This window comes from Schistocerca cancellata, chromosome 2, assembly GCF_023864275.1.
Source record: "Schistocerca cancellata isolate TAMUIC-IGC-003103 chromosome 2, iqSchCanc2.1, whole genome shotgun sequence".
Taxonomy (NCBI): domain Eukaryota; kingdom Metazoa; phylum Arthropoda; class Insecta; order Orthoptera; family Acrididae; genus Schistocerca; species Schistocerca cancellata.
Genome location: NC_064627.1, coordinates 586,002,178 through 586,023,539, shown reverse-complemented (window position 1 = coordinate 586,023,539; position 21,362 = coordinate 586,002,178). Strand labels below are relative to the sequence as shown.

Below are 21,362 nucleotides of genomic sequence, written 5' to 3'. Positions count from 1 at the left end.
TGTTGAGTCAAGGCCTTCTTAAAGTCCATAGTGTTGTTTGTCAGTCTGGTCTTCAAGAGCCCACGCAGGTTCCAAATCTGTTCAGTCCAGTATCTTCCTTTTCTGGAGCCTGCTTGATATTCACCTACATTTATATCAGCTTGTTACTCTAGTCTGTTGAGTAACTCTTCGGAGAGAATTTTGTAACACGTAATAATGAGATACCTCTGTAATTATTGGGGTCTACCTTGTCGCTTTTATTGTGGAGTGGATGAATCGATGTACATTTCCATTCGTGTGGAATTTTCTCTGTGTTTCATGTTTCTGTGGCAGCTTACGAAATTTCTTTGTGATGGTTGGGTCATTGAGTTTCCAGATCTCGAAAATTACGCTGTCTTCTTCTGAGTTTCTGTTCATTTTGGTTGTTTTATAATCTCCTCTCTTTCTGTGACTGATATTGTTTTCGTAGAGTGTGATTTTTCTTTAGGGTTCTCGCAGTTGAGGAATTTATCAAAATGTTTTTAAAGAATTTTGCAGTTTTCTTTAGTACTGGTTTCTAGAAAACCGTCTGTTCTTTCGAAGTAGATATTTGGAGGCTCTTAGCCCTTCATATTTTCCCTGAATGTTCTGCAGAAATTTCTCATATTATTTCTCTTTAAGTCTTCCGAAATTTCATTTAGGCTACTTATGTTGAATGGTCTTTTCACTCTTCTAATATCTTTCTAAGATTGTTTCTGAACTTTATGGAATTGTTACTGCTAAACTTCTTCCATGGCTGGATTTTACGTTCAGTGTCCTGATCACAAGTTGCGTTCCTCCTCCTATAGTTACCTTTCGTCAGATGTTGACCCCAAAACATTGCATTCTGCATTATCTTCATGAGATCTGTCCAATTTTCTTTTGTATTCTGATTAATTTCTTCAATAATTTTGTCTTCAAGCGTTCTGGATCCGGTGTTATGATTTCGTTCTGTATTATCTTCCTGTTTCTTGGAAATGGCATAATCTTTACTTGTAGCAAACGATGGTCGGGCTCTAGGAATCCTTTGCGTGTCCTCACTTTCATAATTTCTCTTGTGTTTTTATTTCTTATGACTACGCGATCCATTTGGAATTCTCCCCATACCTTTTTGGAATATTCCGTGTTGTGAGTTTCATCTTGGCTTTTGAAATTTTGATAGTAATAAATCAGATGTTCCCCATTCTTGTTCGTGAGTTAGTGTGCTGTGTATAGGCCTCTGATTTGCTTGTTGTTTCATCCTGCTGCGATCGTTTGTCGGTGCACGTGAGTTGATGAGTGTATGTTTTGTTTCCTGATTTGAAAGTCATTGCGGAGATTCTTTCTGATTTAGAGAAGTATATTACTATAGAATATACACTGAAGATCCAAAGAAACTGTTACACCTGCTTAATATCGTGTAGCGCCCCCTCGAGGAAGCATAAGTGCCGCAATACAACGTGGCATGGACCCGACTAATGTCTGAAGTATTGCTGGAGGGAATTGACACCATGAATCCTGCAGGGCTGTTCATAAATCCGTAAGAGTACGAGAGGGTGTAGATCTCTTCTGAACAACACATTGTAGGGAATCCGAGATATGCGCAATACTGTTCATGTCTCGGGAGTTTGGTGGCCAGCAGAACTGTTTAAACTGAGAAGAGCCACTCTGTAGCAATTCAGGATGTGTGGGGTGCCGCATTGTCCTGCTGGAATTTCCCTAGTCCGTCGGAATGCAAAATCGACATGAATGGATGCAGGTGATCAGACAGGATGCTGACGTACGTTTCACCAGTCAGAGTCGTATCTAGACGTATCAGGTGTCCCATATCACTCCAACTGCACACGCCTCCACCACCTTGAACAGTCCTCTGCTGACATGTAGGATCCGTAGATTCATGAGGTTGTCTCCATACCCGTACACGTCCATCCACTCGATACAATTTCAAACGAAACTCGTTCGACCAGGCAACATGTTTTCAGTCATCAACAGTCCAATGTCGGTGTTGACGGGCCCAGGTACGGCCTAAAGCTTTGTGTCGTGCAACCATCAAGGGTACACGAGTGGACCTTCGGCTCCGAATGCCCCATATCGATGATGTTTCATCGAATGGTTCGTACGTTGATACTTGTTGAGGGCTCACCGAAATCTACAGTAATTCGCGGAAGGGTTGCACTTCTGTCACGTTGAAGGATTCTCTTCAGTCGTCTTTGGTCCCGTTCTTCCAGGATCTTTTTCCGCCAGCAGCGATGTCGGAGATTTGATGTTTTACCGGATTCCTGTTATTCACGGCACACTCCTGGAATGGTCTTAAGGGAAAATCTCCACTTCATCGCTACCTCGGAGAGGCTGTGTCCCATCGCTCGTCCGCCGACTATGACACCACGTTCAGGCTCATGTAAATCTTGATAATCTGTCATTGTAGCAGCAGTAACCGATCTAATGACCGTACCAGACACTTGTCTTACATACGCGTTGCCGAGCGCAGCGCCACCTTGTGCCTGTTTACATATTTCTGTATTTGAATACGCAAGTCTTTACCAGTTCTTTTGGCGCTTCAGTGTAAAATGTAAGCGTAAGAAATCTTTTCTAAAAGAGTTTGTCTGGAGTGTAGTGTTATGTGGAAGTTAAATTCGATAGTAAACATAAACAGAATAAAAGAGAGCAGAAGCTTTTGAGATGAGATGTTACGGAAGAAAGATAGAGAAGATAGGTGAAGCGAATAACCAGGGAATAAATACTGCATCGAAGGAGCGAAAAAATAAATGTATAGAGTCATACTTACATCTGCTTATAAATCTATACTCTGCGCGCACCTTACGAGGTGTGGCCCAGCTTCGTCTCTTTCCCGTCCCAACCGCGAAAAATGCGCGGGGAGAATGATTCTTTGGTGCTCGAGTCATAGACTGAGGAGGAATATTCAACTACTGATCGATAGAGAGTTTTGTAAGTTACCTTTTAATTCTACAGGAGAATTAAAGTGACAGCGAACTGAAAATCTTCATTATTTGTTTAGTGAATTGCTGACTTGGTTTATTATTTTCCGCTACCATGTTAACTTTGAATATCTGAAGCGATCCAATAATAATCGCATTAAAAAATTGAACTTTGTAAAAGTAAATAGCAAGCGGATCCTGAATAATTATTACAATTCTTAGCGATCTCAGTGAGATAGCCGTAATAGTGGTTAAACAGACATCTCCCAAACCGATTATTCGCATTGATACATCACGTCTCACCCACATTTCCTCTTGGGAACCTGTGGCAATAAATAATAAGACATGAGACAATATTTAAACGAAAAATACGAAAATAAATACGTAATCTCACTTACATGAGCTTACAATGATGCATACATCTTAAAAGACCAGGCCCAGGAGATGAAAAGTTGAAGACGCAAGTGACAGGTGAAGGATGTCAGACAAAAGACGAATATCAACTGTGAATAGATGGTCTTGCCATTCACTCTGTTCCTCCGAAGTTGAATTGATACCATTTTTATGTTTTTACGTTTTAAGGCCACAAATTCTTTTCTGATTACAGATAACATTACTATAGTCAAACTTTTATATCTGTTCTAAAAATAAATAAAATTCATTTAAAAAAGAAAGTAAAGAAAAAATACTACTGTATCTCTGCAATCTGAGTCTACCATCTGACTTTCTTACGACTTATTTTATGTGGTCATTCCGCATGTAATCGCTCAAAATGAAAAGTCCAAAATATTTAACGGATATGATCGTTTCACTCATAAGTCTGCAGTCGTGTGATTTGCATTTATTTACGCATAACACGTTAAATTTCTTCATGTCTAAGGTCAACAGTTAATCGTTGCACCAACCATCGATCCTCTGCAAGTCTTCTTGCATTTCTCTATAACCCTTTACCGTTCTGACTTCTTTATACAAAAGAGTATATAGTCCCGAACATCCTTATGGAGCCTCTGTCGTTATCTTCAAGGCGATATTTTTAATAGTAATTGTCTGCAGAAGAGTGCACGTCGATTTGAAACTTCCTTCCTGATTGAAACTTTTTGCCGGCTTGAGACTTGAACCTGGGATCTTTGCCTTTCACAAGCACGTGCCGTGCCGACTGAGCTATCCGAGCAACATTCACGACCCGCTCCCAGGGCTTAACTTCTGCCATTACATCTACTGTCTTGAAAATTTCACAAAAGCTCTCCCACATATGTTGCGGGAGTAGCATTCGTGGAGGAAAAGATACTGTGGAAACATGGCTTAGCCACAGCGTGATGGGATTGTTTCCAGAATGCGTCGAAGGCAGAGGTTCCAGGTTCGCATTCTGGTTGGGCACACAGTTCTAATCTATCGGAAAATATAAAATCAGCGCACACTCCTCTATAGAGTGAAATTCATTCTGGAAACAACTCCCCAGGCTGTGGCTAAATAATGTCTCCAGAATACCTTTTCTTCCAGGAGTGCCGCGCTGGGTAGCCGCGTGGTCTGAGGCGGCTTGTCACGGTCTGAGCGGCTGCCTTCGTTGGAGGTTCGAGTCCTCCCTCGGGCACGGATGTGTGTGTTGTCCTCAGCGTAAGTTAGTTTAAGTTAGGTTAACTAGTGTGTAAGGTTAGGGAGCGATGACCTCAATAGTGTGGTCCCATAGGACCTTACCACAAATTTCCAATTTCTTCCAGGGGTGCTAGTCCCTTAATGTATGTGGAAGTTTGGAAGATAGTAAACGAGGTTCTGACGGGAGCAGAGCTGTGAGTGCGGATCGTGAGTTTTTCTTGGATAGCTCAGCCAGTAGAACATTTTCCCGTTAAAGGCAAAAATCCCAGGTTCGATTTCCGATCCGACACACAGTAGTAATCTGCCAGGAAGTTTCAAGGAATTGTTAATTTGATAAGGAAGGGAAGTATGAGGAGGAGTTGTAAAGGAAGACCAAGGCTTGAATACAGTAATGAGGTTCAGATGCAGATGTAAGATGAATCAGTATTGCAGATGTGAAAAAGCTTGCACAAGATAGACTAATGTGGAGAGCTGCACTGAACCAGTCGTCTCACTGGTTATTACGACACGAGAGTAGAGTAGACGTAGCTCCGTGCTCGGCCGCGTGTAGAAGAAGCGAGAGTCGGCTTCTGCGCTGTTTATCTGCTGGTAGGTAGGAAGGGCTCGGTGTGACTGAGTTGCAGTGCCTAGCACGCACGGTGGCGGTAATGTACGTTCTCGCGGAGGGCCGAGTTCACGTGACAAAGTGTTTTAGTAGCGACGTCACACGGAGCGCTAAGTAACCTTATTTAGCGGGTCAGTGCACACGTGCGTATCACGCAACGCGCTCGGTGCTGGAAGCGGCGCTCACTCTTATTAATATCAGACGCTGAGTGGCGGAGGCCCAGTCGAGACCATCGGCAGCAGCAGCAGAGGCGCCGTCTCACAGGTGAGCGAGCCGGCGGGCCCTAGAGCAGTGGTTCACACCACTTTTAAGGATACAAGGTACTTTTTTGGCTCCATATGTTACGAAAATCAGTACGTATTTGTTTCACGCACTATTTTTTGCGTGTATCTTACAGTTTTACGGTGATCACAGTAATCTAAGCAATTTGCAAGAACTTTGCACATTTTAGGACAGATTAATGTTTATGAAAAACAATAACTGAAAAAGCGATGCACAAGATTTTCTAAAATACTTCTACACATTCAGGTACAATTTAATCTATTAATACGTGTATGAACGAGACTAAATTTTTACTAGATATATATGACATGTTCACTAAGATAGTAAAGCTTTACTATTATTTAGGACGTTAAGTATATTAAACAAATTAAAAATTATCATACTTTATTTTATAATAGCCGGCCGGAGTGGTCGAGCGGTTCTCGGCGCTACAGTCTGGAACGGCGCGACCGCTACGGTGGCAGGTTCGAATCCTGCCTCGGGCATGGATGTGTGTGATGTCCTTAGGTTAGTTAGGTTTAAGTAGTTCTAAGTTCTAGGGGACTGATGACCACAGCAGTTAAGTCTCATAGTGCTCAGAGCCATTTGAATTTATTTTATAATAAATTTTTAGAATATTTTCCCTAGTTAAAATTTTATTTCTGTATAATGAACCAGCAATAAGGTTAAGGTCTGTTTGATAGGTATAAACAACTACAAGTTACAGAAAAAAATTGGTGGAATGCTTTATCAACTTGAGGAGATACGTGTACCTACATTCTGGAAAGTACTACCTCTGGGGAACTGCGTATTAAGATTTGACTCATGATTAAAATGAGCCTCAGAACTTTACTGAAGCATAGTTTAGTTCCTGCTGCATTTCTTCATCTTGAAGCTTCCTCTTGCCATCCGGTTTAGTACTTATTGGTTCATTGACGAATGTATATTAATTATATTTATGACCACAGACTTCAGCAAACATAATTATTATGTTCTTTTTGTTGCATGAGGTTACTAGAGAGATAAATACATTTTATATGAACGAATATATAATTGCTTAGAATAAATTATACCTGTCTTGCAATAGAATTCTACATTTAATTCATCATTATGCGTAAAATTCTGGGGGTGTTATGATATTGTTTTATAAAAGTATCTTCTTTGATAAAAGAAGTGGCGAAATATAAACAATGGGGTGATGTACACTGCCTGAAAGTAACTGAACAGCAAACTATTAGGAAGGGTTTAAGATACACTACAAATAGCGTCACTGCTCTCACAAAAATTTGAATCATATATGAAGAACAGATACATAGTTTACTCCCAACAGTATGGACTGCTTTGTTTGTAAACTAGTTACCCATGGATTTTCTTTTATCGAATTTCTTGATGTATGGAATTGTTAGTACTTATTGCATACATATGAACATCTGTACTCACAAAAATCTGCATTACTTAGGCAACAGACTTTCAGTAGAACGTAAAGATAACACTTCACCAAAGCGAAAATAAACAGGAACAAAGACGGTAATTTACATATGGTGGAAACTAGAAGCGTTACCAACATATGCACTGCATCCCAAACAGGAACGCTGGAAACCAAAATTTTCTACTTGTTTTACGAAATACTAATGGTTTTCTCTAAATTAAATAACGGGAGATGGGCAATGGCAACGACACGACCGTGCCTATAAAATGTAGTACATAGCGGTCTGTTTTCATCCTATACACAATAAAGTATGTATCAGTCTAATCAGGAAAGACTATAGAATGTAGTAAAGTGATAAAAATTAATTTTTGCATCACTCAGAAGTACCCTGTGTCCTTAATACCATTACTCCTGTGATATATCAATTTTTATCTAGTGTTCCTCCCCTCTCCCTACCATCATCAATATCAGCATCTAACTTAAGTTTAGAATGAAAAAGAATTTCCTTTCGACACTTCTATTTTGAAAATGGCGAAAGATTAATGATATTTAGTTTTGTGGGTATTTTCTTTCAGGCTGTTAACGCTTTGTGTATGACCATTGCCGCTACTATTATTATTATTGTTATTATGTGTAAGCGCTACAGCGGTGTAGAATTCATTCCATAGTTACTGTAGAGTTGTTCTGTCAATTAGTTCCTCTATTTGTTGTGAAGTGAATAATGAAGCAATTCCTGGTCCATTTTGGGAACTACATCCAAATCTGAGAGGTCATTTTCATTAGCTACTTCAGAATATACAAGTAAAAAGGTTGTAAGTAGTGAGTGGAATACGTGCGGAAGATGTCGTTCATACATTTCTTTCACAAGCAGGAACGTCCACCACATTGCATCATACATTAACGCTAGTATTTGAAAAATATTGTAATTATTGGCAACCTATGTAATAAGAATCACAGTATTACGAAACTAATAACAGTGTTGATATCTTAAAATTAAATTAGTTTCGTGGCCAAAACAGTCAAATAGTTTTGTCTTCACTCATGAGAAAATTTCATTTCACACCCCTTCCCCCTCCCCCCAGGTTCGGAACCACTGCCGTAGAAACTGGAGAGGGGCACTAAGTGCATTTACAGTGTAAAACGAACAGTTTCGTCTCGTGTGTGTTCTTCAGTCACTAACAACTTAAAAGTTTTGTTTTAAAATTGCAAGCATTTTAACGACATTTTTAACTGTACAGCGAAGTATGGCTAGAAACTGCATTCGCAGCAGTACTGAAAAGTAGAAATTTCGTCCCTTGTTGGCCCTGAATAGCGTGTTCAGGAAAGAAGTAACTGAAAACTTACACTTGACCAAATATTTTGCTTAACTAAAAAATTCCGAAATCATACAAAAACGCTAGGGAGAGCAAAAATCTCTAGCCTACAGAAATACGATATATCATCCCACTCTAAGACCGTCGCGTAACGAGATTGGCTCATTGTCAGAAGTGAGTACGTCTTACGGATTTCCTGCAGTCACGGGTCTACTGCGGTTGGGATAACACGTGCCTCACAGCATGCGACTCAAACGGCGCAGCAAAACGAAAAACTTGTTCAAAAGTTGAATTACGCGGGACAGTACGATTCTTGTGGGCAAAACATTTAAATTCCACAAAGATTCACCGTGAAATTCTGGCGGTATATGAACCAGATGCATGCATTCAAGAAAGCTTACTTGGGCTTTCATAATAATGTGTAACTTACTTTTTGGAGTCTCCTCGTACATCTGACACAAATAAATGATTAAAAGACTAATATAAAAGCTGTAACTTAATCAAGAAAACATTATTTGTTTCTACTATATCACTGCATTTTGAACCCCTTCTGTGGCATATTCATTGAGTTATTTCTTACTGCCTGGGGATTACGCAGATGTTGAAACTGCAGCCCGAAACGATTTTTAAGAATTCAGAATAATGTTTGTAATTCTCTTACGTGTGATAAAGATATTACTTAGGAATTATGCCATTTTAGGGTCCACGATAAACATTTTATTTTCAGTTAGAAAACTGATTAAATGTAATACGACAAAACAGTTAATAGTTATCTTACATCGCATCTTGTAAAGCACACGGTCCAGTGACCAGCATAAAATCGGGGATATGATTACATTAGGTTAAAGGAAGGTTTCTTGGAGTCAAGTACAGAACTGTTAATAGTTTAAATACTCTAAACGGATACCAGTATGGTTCCTTAGAAAAAGTCACGGCCTGTTCACTCCTTATTCGATCCGAAAATAAGCTCCGCCTCTAATCACCTCGTCTCACCTTTCCTACTTCGATACAAGACTGCAGTTTCGTTACTGACTCACCAACTGACAGTTCATCCATTGCTGATGTTGCGCTGTTGGCGACACATCTGGCAAAAGGTTACCCGGAGGGTCAGAGTTTCCCTCTGGCTTTCTGGTGGTTGTGTATTGCACTGATGGAATAAACCTAGCAATGCAAAAGATACAATAAAAAAAACATAGCTAACCGGGAAGTCTGGCTTTTCTTGTCCATGCATAGAGAGGTATGGGATCTTTTTAGTAACTAAATAGAAAGCTGTTTTTCAGCGACTGGTCGTACTTCACTTGAGGCATAATGGCGCAATACGGTTTCCACCTTTAAGTCAACCTGACGTTGTCCTGTTGTATCAGCTAGCAAACCTACTCAAGTATCGATGGAAAGAGGCTGTACCATCTGCAGTAAGTTCTGTTGCTTTTGTGACCATAAATTAATCCCGAATTAAAAAGAAAAACGTAGTATCTTTCTAACATCTAATTTTTCGCATTTGATGATTTTTTAAGGTGGCGATAGTGCAACAATCTCCAGAGCCGAGGCTGTTAACACTCGCTACTGCAGTTAGCCTCGACTCATTTGGCGGGTAAAGGGAGGAAAGTTGATAATGTAAACCAAGTATTATGCCAATGTCGTACGACAAATCCAAAACTCCTGAGGGAGCGCTTTCGACGCTGTTGAAGTTGGGGGGAGGGGGGGTTGTAGATTAGGCTGTACACTGCCTCGGATTTCAATGTCTCCTCTCTCACACTTCGCTCTACAAGTTATTTATGACAGTTATCAATGTCACACGTGAGACCCAACACCTACAGCTAACAAGGGCAAGGAACCCAGTGAGTGCGAATGAAGAAAACGTTCCCAATTCAAGAAGATTCACTGCTAGACCACGCGTCAGGTAACAACGCCGCACGACATTTACATTTTTTCTGTTGGTTCACTGCTGGGATTGACTATGAATTTAGTTTCGTCGTGCGGCACTGTTCATTGATGAACATAGCCGCACTTCGTAGCAACTGTGATGTATGTCGTCCCAGAGCGTCATGTCTGCTGTTCTTCCAGTATAACGTACCAGCTCATGCTGGTGTACGATCCGCAACCGTGACGCCTCAGGTTACAAGGGGGTCGTGAATGCAGATAACGGTGTGAGGCTTAGTACACAAAGCGGTCTCGGATTAGTGTTGCCTATGTTCCGCTGCGACTGCCAGACTTCCGCGTACATTGTGGACCGCCGTACTAGGTGGATGACTGGGTAGATGATACAATATAGCTGCAAGATGATCTCCGAGATTCGAAGATCGTTAAAATACAAGGTGTTACTAACGACTGATACGTCTGTGAAGTTGTAGAGGTCAAGGTTTCCCGCGTCTGTCAGCGATCTGATGGTCTGTTTTTTTTTTTCCAAGTAAGTAATGCGTTGTGTTAAGTAGTTTGTTTTGTGAAAGACTTTTTACAACAAAACACAGATCTACGTGCTAATATGTAGTGGCGTGGATGAAAATCGTACGGAATTAGGCTAGAGAATATCAAAGTGAGTGTCAACTAATTTCGCGCACTACCTGTCAAATCCATGTCACCTCTTCCCGAGTACATTATTACTGCAATTTCGACAAGTAACAAAATACGAATTTATGACTGTTTTTGTAGTAATGTATATATATACGAAACCTTAGACAAATCATTTACGTCGTGGTATATTGTTTCGCTCATACTGTAGTATGAGTAAAAACGACATTGCTTGTGGCTGTTACAATGGTCAAATGAATGAAAGTTGATATGTTCCCCTCTTTATCAGATACTATCTAAATGTTTTAATAATAGTATACACGAGGCAGCACTGAGCACCGCTTTCACGGTACTCATAACCTTTAATAATGAATTATTTAAATGTTTTCGTTTAACTAAACTTGCGTACGACTTATTTCTCTGAATGATTCCCATTCTCATCACGTATTATAACATCACGACATCTTAAATGTAACTTTCACCTTTCCTGAGTTACTGCGTTATTTGTTAACTTGAATGAGCTGCGAAAACTAGTAATTCATGGTTGGTCTTTTCATTTGTCACGGAATTTCGAGGGTCTTCTAGTCGTCTGTAACGTACATAGAGATCATGGGATACCTCCTAATATCCTTTCACCCGGCTTAATGCAGCAGCTCGACATGGCAAAACTCAACAAGTCGTTGGAAGTCCCTGCAAAAATATTGAGCCATGCTGCCTCTATAGCCGTCCATATTTGCATGCCGGTGTATGATTTTGTGCACGAACTGACCTTTCTATTATGTTCCTATAAAATTCCGATGGGATTCATGTCGGACAATATGGGTGGCCAACTCATTCGCTCGAACTGTCCAAAACGCTCTTCAAACCAATAGTTAAAAAGTGTGACCCAGTGACATGATGCATTGTCATACACAAAAAATTCCATCGTTGTTTGGGAACATGAAGTCCAGGAATGGCTGCAAATAGTCTCCAAGTGGTCGAACATAACCCAGTCATTGATTCGTTCAGTTTGACCAGAGGACCCGGTCCATTCCATGTAAACACAGCACACACCATTATGGAGCCACCATCAGCTTCCACAGTGCCTTGTTGACAGCTTGGATCCATGGCTTCGCGAGATCTGTGCCACACTCGAACCCTACCATCAGCTCTTAACCACTGAAATCGGGACTCAGGTGACCAGGTCACGCTTTTTAAGTCGTCCAGGATCCAATCGATATGGTAATGAGCCCAGGAGAGGAGCTGCAAGCGATGTCGTGCTATTAGCAAAGGCACTTACGTCGGTCGTCTGCTACCTTAGCCTATTAACGCCAAATTTCACCGCTCTATTCTAACGGATACATTAATCGTACGTCCCACATTGATTTGTGTGATTATTTCACACAGTGTTGCTTGTCTGTTAGCACTGACAACTCTACGCAAACGCCGATGCTCTTGGTCGTTAAGTGAAGACCACCGGCCACTGCGTTGTCTGCGGTGAGAGGTAATGCCTGAAATGTGGTATTCTCGCCACACTTGGGACACTGTGGATCTCGGAATATGAATTCCCTCACGATTTCCGAAATGAAATGTCCCATGCGTCTAGCTCCAACTACCATTCCGCGTTCAGTCTTTTAATTCCAGCCGCGCTGTCATAATAACGTCGGAAATTTTTTCTCATGAATCACCTGAGTACAAATGACAGCTCCGCCAATGCGCAACCCTTTTATACCTTGTGTACTCGATATTACTGCCCTCTGTATATGTTCACATCTCTATCCCGTCCCGAGTCCGGCCATCCTGATTTAGGTTTTCCGTGATTTCCCTAAATCGCTACAGGCAAATGCCGGGATGGTTCCTTTCAAAGAGCACGGCCGACTTCCTTCCCCGTCCTTTCCTAATCCGATGAGACCGATGACCTCGCTGTCTGGTCTCCTTCCCCAAAACAACCAACCAACCTCTATCCCGTGACTTATGTCACCACAGTGAATCTTTGCGGCTGTGATGGCTTATGTCGCCAACTAAATGACTGAATGTTTGTGTAGGTACAGCTATGAACACAATACTACAGTAATCGGACTCGATCTTTGGTGTTCGATGACAGCGTGCGAATTACAACACGAATGCAGAATAGTCAACAAACTTTGTCTCCCATCTCCGTCAATGAGGAAGTGCATGTCCGTATGATGGATCTCAACTCAAAGGTAAGCCGCTTTGAATCTTCGTGGAGGATGATTTTCACCACCAGTATTTGGCCGGCAAGCGGAAGGGAAGAGCTGGTGTAAAGGTCATGATCACCAGTATTTGTCCCAATGACCTGGATTAAATTCCAAACTCTCAGCAGTGTCTCAAGAAGTGAGGGCATGTAACACTGTTTATACTTCTATAGGATAGAAGCCTTATGGTCGGTAGACTCTTTGATGCTATTCGAGACGGGTAGGCTATGTGTTAGTACTGGGTTCGCCTCTTTTGTTTTTCTCATCATCATCATACAACACAAACACGACACCACACTATACACACATCCATCACAGTCAGCTGTAATTAAAAAAATATGCTGAAGACACACATTCCCATATTCCGCATGGAAAGGCGTCATTGTGTGCCGGTTAGGCGGTTAAACAACCCCTCGCCATATTATCTCCTAGCTAACAGTGTCATATTAAACCTTCTTACCGAATTTGTCGAACAACGATTGCCAAGAAGAGTACACTTGTCTGCGAATAATGAAAACGCTTTTCGTATATTCAACTGTGTGTTCCTGAAGTGAGGATGTGAGTAGAGCTCAGCATTCACCTTAACTGGAGTCGAGTATCGCCAAAAACTTGGTTTATGTGGGCGATGTAACAGGCCAATTGTTCGAAATACAGAACAGCTTATTCTCACTTTCCTCTAAGTTTGTACTTCCGCTGCTAAAAGTAGCTGTATTAATCAGCTACAAAAAGTTTTCCGATGTTAAATCTTTCTGACAAATTACGACTGTATGACGGATCACGGTCTGCATATACTTTTCCCAACTCGAAAGTCAAGTCACACACACACACACACACACACACACACACACACACACACGCAAAATGCTCTACAAACACATACACCAACTTTTAACTAAACTGATATCATTGTACCAGAAATAATTTAAAATAGTACCAACCACCGGTTCCGAACAAGGTTTTCCTTGGTGAACAGACGACGAATGCCTGAACTGGAAGTCCTTCCCAAACATTCCCAATTGGGATTCCCTGCACCCCACCCTCAGCCTGCTGAGACATTCGGCTGAAGAGAACCGCCACTCTTTAATGGTCGGGGTCTCGAACAGTCTGCCGGCCGCGGTGGTCTAGCGGTTCTAGGCGCTCAGTCCGGAACCGCGGGACTGCTACGGTCGCAGGTTCGAATCCTGCCTCGGGCATGGATGTGTGTGATGTCCTTAGGTTAGTTAGGTTTAAGTAGTTCTAAGTTCTAGGGAACTGATGACCTCAGATGTTAAGTCCCATAGTGCTCAGAGCCATTTGAACCTCGAACAGTCTGCTCTGCTTCTTGGAATAGAGACCAAAAGTGCAAGAAATAAATAAATAAATATGTCCTCACGTTCATCTTGTTGCACCAGTACCTCAGAGAGAAGTTAATGCCATCTATCGTAGCATGAGTAGGTATTTTGCTTTACTCATTCATCTATGAAATTTTCTTTATTCTTGTTTTTCTGGACTTAACACCAGTGACCCATTGGACGTCTGCTTTCAGTATACAACTATCAGCTACTCCGAAATTAATTTCTTCTTTCATAATTTTGTTCTCCTCTTCCTCTGCTGAGTTAGCTTCGTAAACAGCACAAGTGAAATATTTCAAGCTATCTCATACGTGTCTCAAATCCTGGGGCCTTGTCTGCTTTTCGTAGATTTTTTTTTACTTTTGTTTGTTCCAACCTATTGTTCACTAGTATTATTACCGTAAAGGACTCCATAACATCTAATGAAGTTAAAACTAGAATGTGAAATAATCTGGATGAAAGTAGGCATCAAAGGTAAGTAAAACATTGTAATTGGGTTTGCAAATCATTCTTCAAAACGGGAATGACGTGTGCTTCCCTCCAATATCTTAGAACCCTTCGTTTTATAAACTACCTACAATGTAAATGTAAATGTCGTATGACTAGGGCCTCCCGTCGGGTAGACCGTTAGCCGGGTGCAAGTCTTTCGATTTGACGCCACTTTGGTTACTTGCGCGTCGAACGGGGTGAAATGATGATGATTAGGACAACACAATACCCAGTCCCTGAGTGGAGAAAATCTCCGAGCCTGTCGGGAATCGAAACCGGGCCCTTGGGATTGACATCCTGTCGCGCTGACCACTCAGTTACCAGGGACGGACAACGATCTACGATAACATGCTGCTAGAAGAGGAGCAAGTTCTATCGCGTAACCTCTGTGGGATTATCACATATCTCTCTTCCGGCCCATATTCTTATCCACTGTTGAGCGCTTTTAGTTGATTTTCTTTTATGCGATCTCAATATCTGCAGTTTCGGTGTTCATTCTATGGCCGAAAGGAGGAATCTTATTATGATGTTTCGTGGTGAAACAATTTCAGAAGACCGATTTCAGTATTTAACGTTCTCTATGACACCTTCTGTTTCGGTGCCAATGTAGCTACTCAGTGGCTGAATAGATGATTTCGACCCGCTTACTGACTTGACGTACCATCAAAACTGATTGAAATTTTTTGTCTCATCGGTTGGCCAAGTTGTACTTTTAAATCATTGAACGTTTCTCGCATTTGGTTTCGTTCAGTTTGTATTAGACTTTGATTTCGCTTAATTTTGTGATGAAGCTTTCATAGCACCTTTCAGACACGGATATTAAACTGTGATGTCTCTTTAACATCCATTAAAATCTCCATCGGTACATTCTTGTTTATGGTGTGTTGTACAATGCTTTTGAATCTTATCCATTTTTTTCATATCTTCGTCTCCGTAAGTAAAAATTTGATGTTGAATACCCAGATACGGTGCCGTTTGTTACCTGTCGCTCTTGCTAAGCAAAAATACTTTCTACCTTTCGTAATATTCTTTTAACGTACGTAGTCATTGATAGTATCACAGCCTTATGAGCGCTGATCCTCTGCTCTACGTTAATTGATTCGAAAAGTTCGGGCCCTTTAAATTACGAGGACACGGGCCTAGGTAGTCGTTTCTCTGTCTCTTCGAAGCAATTTTCAGACGGAAGATGGAGGAACAATCTCACAAGAAGCACAAGCGCACATCATTTCCGTTCTCAAGAATGGTCGTCGGATATTTGCGCATAATCGTAGGCGTATGTTGCTGACACCAAACTGTAGTGTAATTCCGAAACAGAATTCACGTATTATGACAGTTTTGGAGAAAAAAATCAGCTCTTTAAAAATCACCAAGGATTCTGCAAGCAAAGATTTTGAGAAACAGCTCGCTCTGTTCGTAAAAATTAGAGCGCCGTAGGCAAAGGCGATTAGGCTGATGCCGTATTGTTTGGTCCTGGAAAGCATTCACTACAGTTTTGTGCTGTTGTTCAGTGAACAAGTTCCCGTAGCTGGGGTTCAGAGGCATGTAAAATTTTAACAGTAACATCATGGTCGTCTTCTGACTGCAAAATTATTTATTTGTGTAACGTACTGTTGTAATTTCGGCCTTCCGGCCCTTATCAGATAGAAGTAATTGCGCTTTAGCACATATGAAAACCCGAAAATCGTCTGACATTTTATGCATGTCATCGTCACATCGGTAACTTAGGTCTGTGATTTTACCGTTCTTAACATCTTTTACTTGAATCACATCAGACGACTACTCTTGTACATTGTTGCCTGAGTCGTTACGTATACAGTGTACACAGGCTGTGGTTTAAGGAGTTTCATGTAAAAGATGTTAATAACGGTAAAATTACAGACTCATCTGCGGATAAGGCGATGACATGCGTATATGTAGGATTATTTTTGTGTTTTAACGTGTGAAAAAGCACATTTTTTTCCACTTGATAATGGATACATGGCATAAATTGCAATAGTGTGTTGTACAAATCAATAATTTTAGGGTCAACGGCGTTCACGATATCCTTATATGTTTTACAAAAGTTCAGTGAACAGATCAGGACGTTATCGAATATCGGTTTAGACTTGTGACTGGATTGAGGAATTTCTAACAAATAGAACTCAAAACGTTCTTCTTAACGAGACGAAACAGACAGAATTTCGGAAGAACCCCAAGGACGTGTATAGGGCCGTTACTGTTTACAACACATACATATTATCAGCTGGATGAGGTCGGAAACTCCAGTTCGTTACTCGTGGACGATATCTATGTTACTGAGCGACAGTCCCGGGACTCTGTCCCAGTTGCAGTTTAACGGCTTATATTCAATATTTCGCGTAATTATTGACAGAGTTTAAGAATTTTAAATATTGTAATAAATTTAAGAATTTAAAATGCTGTAATAATTATTAAAATGCTATAATTATCCTATGTTAAAAGTTTAAGACAGTAAAACAAGTATTACAGTTAGGAAGTGTGGGTTTGTCTTGGGGCAGCGTAACTGATGCCCATAAATCCCCGGACTTTATTCGTAGTTGCGAATGAGAGAGCCTAGTGACTTCCAGCAAACTTTACACATAATTTTAAACATTTACGAAACTTTTTATGGCTGATTCCCTGCACATAATAATGAAAGGAAAAAAGTTTATCGCTTACTACTTTTTCGATGTTAAGTAAAACTTCTGCATTAAGTATGACGTTTTAATTATTTGTTCCTTTACTACCAACTCTATTTGCAGCATACTTTGCAGACAGTATCCACATATACCGCTGAGTGTAACTGCAAAATTATATCGTTATATGACACATGGGTCAGGAGATTTGATGTCATAAACATTGAGATGTGTGAGAAACTTTCTTTTGCTTACGATGGAGCGCAAATTACGCTGAGAATTTTAGCGCCTTTCAACAAACGCCAAACAGAATTTCAGACCTTTTTTAAACTTTTTCTCTCTTACATACTTAAAATTAAATATTTAATACATTACATCACTTGTAAAGTAATCAGACGCTTGGGGCTGTTTTATACATGGGAGTTCGATTCTTTAAGGAATCAGGTGTTTACTGGTTGCAGTCTACACGAAGCTTGCGACGCCAGATGAGTAGCGAAATGCAAGAATACCTATTTATTGCTCATAAATAGGCGAAGATTTATTTATGCGCAATACATTACTTTTATTTACATTCAGAATCAACTACCAGCCCCTGCCCCAACCATCGATCCTCCGAAGGTCTTCTTGCATTTCACCACTCATATGGCGTCCAAAAAGAGCGAAGAGCTCCAATAATATTCTATTGTGCTATTGGTGTCAAAATACTGCAAACAGTATTAACCGTAAGATACGTAACATTAATCGAGTAAAGTTGACTGACCACATAAAATAAATTTTGGGAAAAGAAGACGCCAGGCTGCATCTACACCTATACTGGTAACCCACTGCGAAGCGCATACCAAAGGATACTTCCTATTGTACCAGTTTTTAGGGCTTCTTCCCATTGTATTCATGTATAGGGGAATGATTGTTTAAGCGTCTCCGTGCGCGCCGTAATTAGTCTAATCTTGTCTTCGCGACCCTACAGGACCGACGGTAGCTGGTTGTAGTGTGTGTTTGTTATTGTCCTAAGACTGGTTTGATGCAGCTCTCCACTCTGATGTATCCTGTACAAACCTCATCTCTGTATTACTACTGCAGGCAACATCCAATTCAGCCTCGTTACCGTATTAAAGTGTTGGTTGCCATCTACAATTTTTACACCCATTCACTTACCTGTATTACCAAAATGACGGTTCCTTGATGTACTAGGATGTGTCCCTACCAACCGAATCCTTCTTACAATCAGGTTTTGACATAAATTTCTTTTTTCCTCAACTCAGTTTAGTGCCCTCTTATTAGTTATTCGATCTACATATCCAATCTTAAGCAGTTTCTGTAGCAGCACTCATGGCTTCTATTCTCTTCTAGTCTGAACTGTTTATAGTCCAGTTTCCACTTCTATGCAAGGCTGCACGCCAGTCAAATACCTTCAGAAGAGAGTACTTAACATTTAAATTTATATTCGACGTTTACACATTTCTCCTTTTCTAATAAGCTTTTCTTGACAGTGCAAGTCTACTTTTTATGTAATCTCTGCTTAGGGCATCGTCAATTATTTAACTGTCTCCGTGATATTCTCCCACAGGTCAAACAAACCTGTCATCATTCGTGCCGTCCTTCTTTCTGTCCGTTCTGTATCCACTCTTTGTCTTATGCGGTACGGGTCTCACATACATGAACAATATTGTAGTATGGGTCGCACGAGAGTTTTGTAAGCAATATCCTTTGTAGATTAAGTACATTATCCTGATATCCCACCAATGAAGCGAAATCTGTCACCAGCTTTGCCTACGACTGAATCTATGTGATCGTTCCACTTTATATCCCTGCGAATTGATAAGCATCTTAATCCACTTACATTAAATGGAAATGTAATTCAGCCACGACAAAAGTGGTTTATACAACATTTGTAAGACCGATCCTTGAGTACTGCTCATCAATCAGACGATATCCAAGTTGTAGTAATAGCACAGACAGACAAGATCCAACTAGGTGTGGCTAATTACCGTCAAGGTAGTGTTTCGTAAGTGAGAAAGCGTTGTGGAAGTGATCAAAACATTCCAGTGGCAGATTCTATAAGACGCTTCGTGCACTGTTGAAATTCCGATAGCGTGCTTTTATAGAAGAGATGGCCAACACAGTACCTCCTCCCATAAGTCTCGCGAAATGGGCACGATGATAAAAATCAATCATACTAAAGCTTTTCGATAATTTTTCTTCTCATTCGGGAGTGAAACAGGAAAGGTGGGAAATTATTCCAGTGCCATTAGTACCTTCAGCAGTATAGGTGCAGGTTAGATTGTGATTCAAATTCGTATGAGCACATTCGTATGTTTTGCAGTACAGCGCAGTAGCAAATCTGTATTGAATCCTGACACAGTGCAGGCTATACATTCCCATGGCGTAATCGACTATCCCTTGTCCGTTGTAATTAATGGAGAGTGTTTTGAAATTCAACGTAGAACGTTATTTGTGTTCCTCCATCGCGTTCCATTTTCGTAGCTGATATTCTGAATGTGTTGTCTTTCCTTTTTCTGCCGTGTTAAAGTAACTCCAAAGTAATTTTGTTTTCTTTATCTTATGTGTAATTTTCCAAATTTTTGAGTGCTTCCATAATTTTCTCCTCTCGTCTTCATCTCAGAGTATCACTTGCAACCTACATCCTCAGTTCTTTGTTGTATGTATTCGACACTCTATCGTCCTCTACAGTTCTTACTCGTGACCTGTCATCGTTTCCCTTCTTCTTGTCAGTGTTTTCCATATATTACTTTTCTCGCCGGTTCTACAGAGAACCCACTTATTTTCAGAACTTACTTCGCCATATTAAGGCCTATGTTTGATATCAGTATACTTCTATTGGTCAAGAATTTCCCTGTTGCCTTTGCTAGTCTCTTTATATGTCCTCTCTGCTTCGTCTGTCATAGATTATTTCGCTTCCAAGGTAGCAGATTACCGTCTACGTTGTGATCACCAGTTTTGATGTTAAGCTTCTCGCTACTACTTCTAATTGCTTTCGACTTCCTTCGGTTTATTCTTAGTTCATATTCCGTACTCAGGCTATTCATTCCATACAATAAACCCTGTAATTTATCTTCAACTTTATTGTGGATATTTAAGTCATCAGTGAATCTTATCACTGATATCCTTTCATTTTGAATTGCAATCCCGCTGTTTAATCTTTCTTTTATTTATGCCATTGCTTCTTCGGTATATCGCTTGATCAGTAGAGCTGCAAGACTGCATCCCCGTTTTACACTCTTTTTAATCCGGGTACTTCTTTATTGGTCTTCCAGTCTCATTGTTCCCTTATGGTTCTTGTGCTTATTGTATCTTACCTGTCTTTCCCTATACCTTACTCCTATTTTACGCAAAATTTCGTACGTCATACACCATTTTACTTCGCCCAATGCTTTCTTACCTGTTGAAAAATCCTATGAACGTGTCTTGATCTTTCTTCAGCCTTGCTTCCGTTATCAAATTTACAAATGTTAATATATTTTCTCTATGTTGGCTGAATCTTAAAGGCATGAGCTTGTCTTGCAGTCATCACGTTGGATGGAATTTGTTGTAGTGGATAACATATGACACAGAAAATTTGTTTTCAGCCAGCAATCTTACTACGAAATAGTAATTTGTTACTATCAAACTATACGAAAATAGTTTGAAACGCAGAAGACAGGAAGGTGTGGAGAAGTGGAGCACCTGGGCTTGGTGCAAGGCAGAACAACTGTTTCTGGTGGTGAAAGTCTTTCTCAGAAAGAGTATGAAGTTTAAAAGAAGGTGAATTGATTTATTCGCGATAATTTAACAACTGAGTCACCCACGATGATTTAACTTTAAACTGTAATGCTCTCCACAAAAATGATCTGAGAATCCGAGAATTTCCACTTACTATTATAGAGCAACATTCTTTTAAGTACTGTTTTAAACAGTTTATATACAACATGTTTCAAAAAATGCAAGTGATAACGGCAGACAAAATGCTAGGTATCTTATGAACGTTCGCTCACTGGTTTTTCAAAGAGAATTTGGACGTCAGGGATTGAACGCGTATAGCACATATTCAAATTAGCAATGTAGAAACGAGACTTTCCGTGTTTATCCGGCAGTTA

General features: G+C 40.4%; 1 protein-coding gene across 1 annotated transcript in view; it reads left to right on the top strand.

Moving 5' to 3' along the window:
- The first annotated feature begins 5,319 nt into the window (after positions 1 to 5,319).
- The window catches only part of LOC126156694 (putative SLC9B1-like protein SLC9B1P1), a 110,055-nt gene continuing 94,012 nt past the window's right edge, over positions 5,320 to 21,362 (top strand). Inside the window, exon 1 of the mRNA XM_049916327.1 lies at positions 5,320 to 5,373. The gene's annotated coding sequence lies outside the window, so the exon portion shown is untranslated. The remainder of the gene's footprint in view (positions 5,374 to 21,362) is intronic.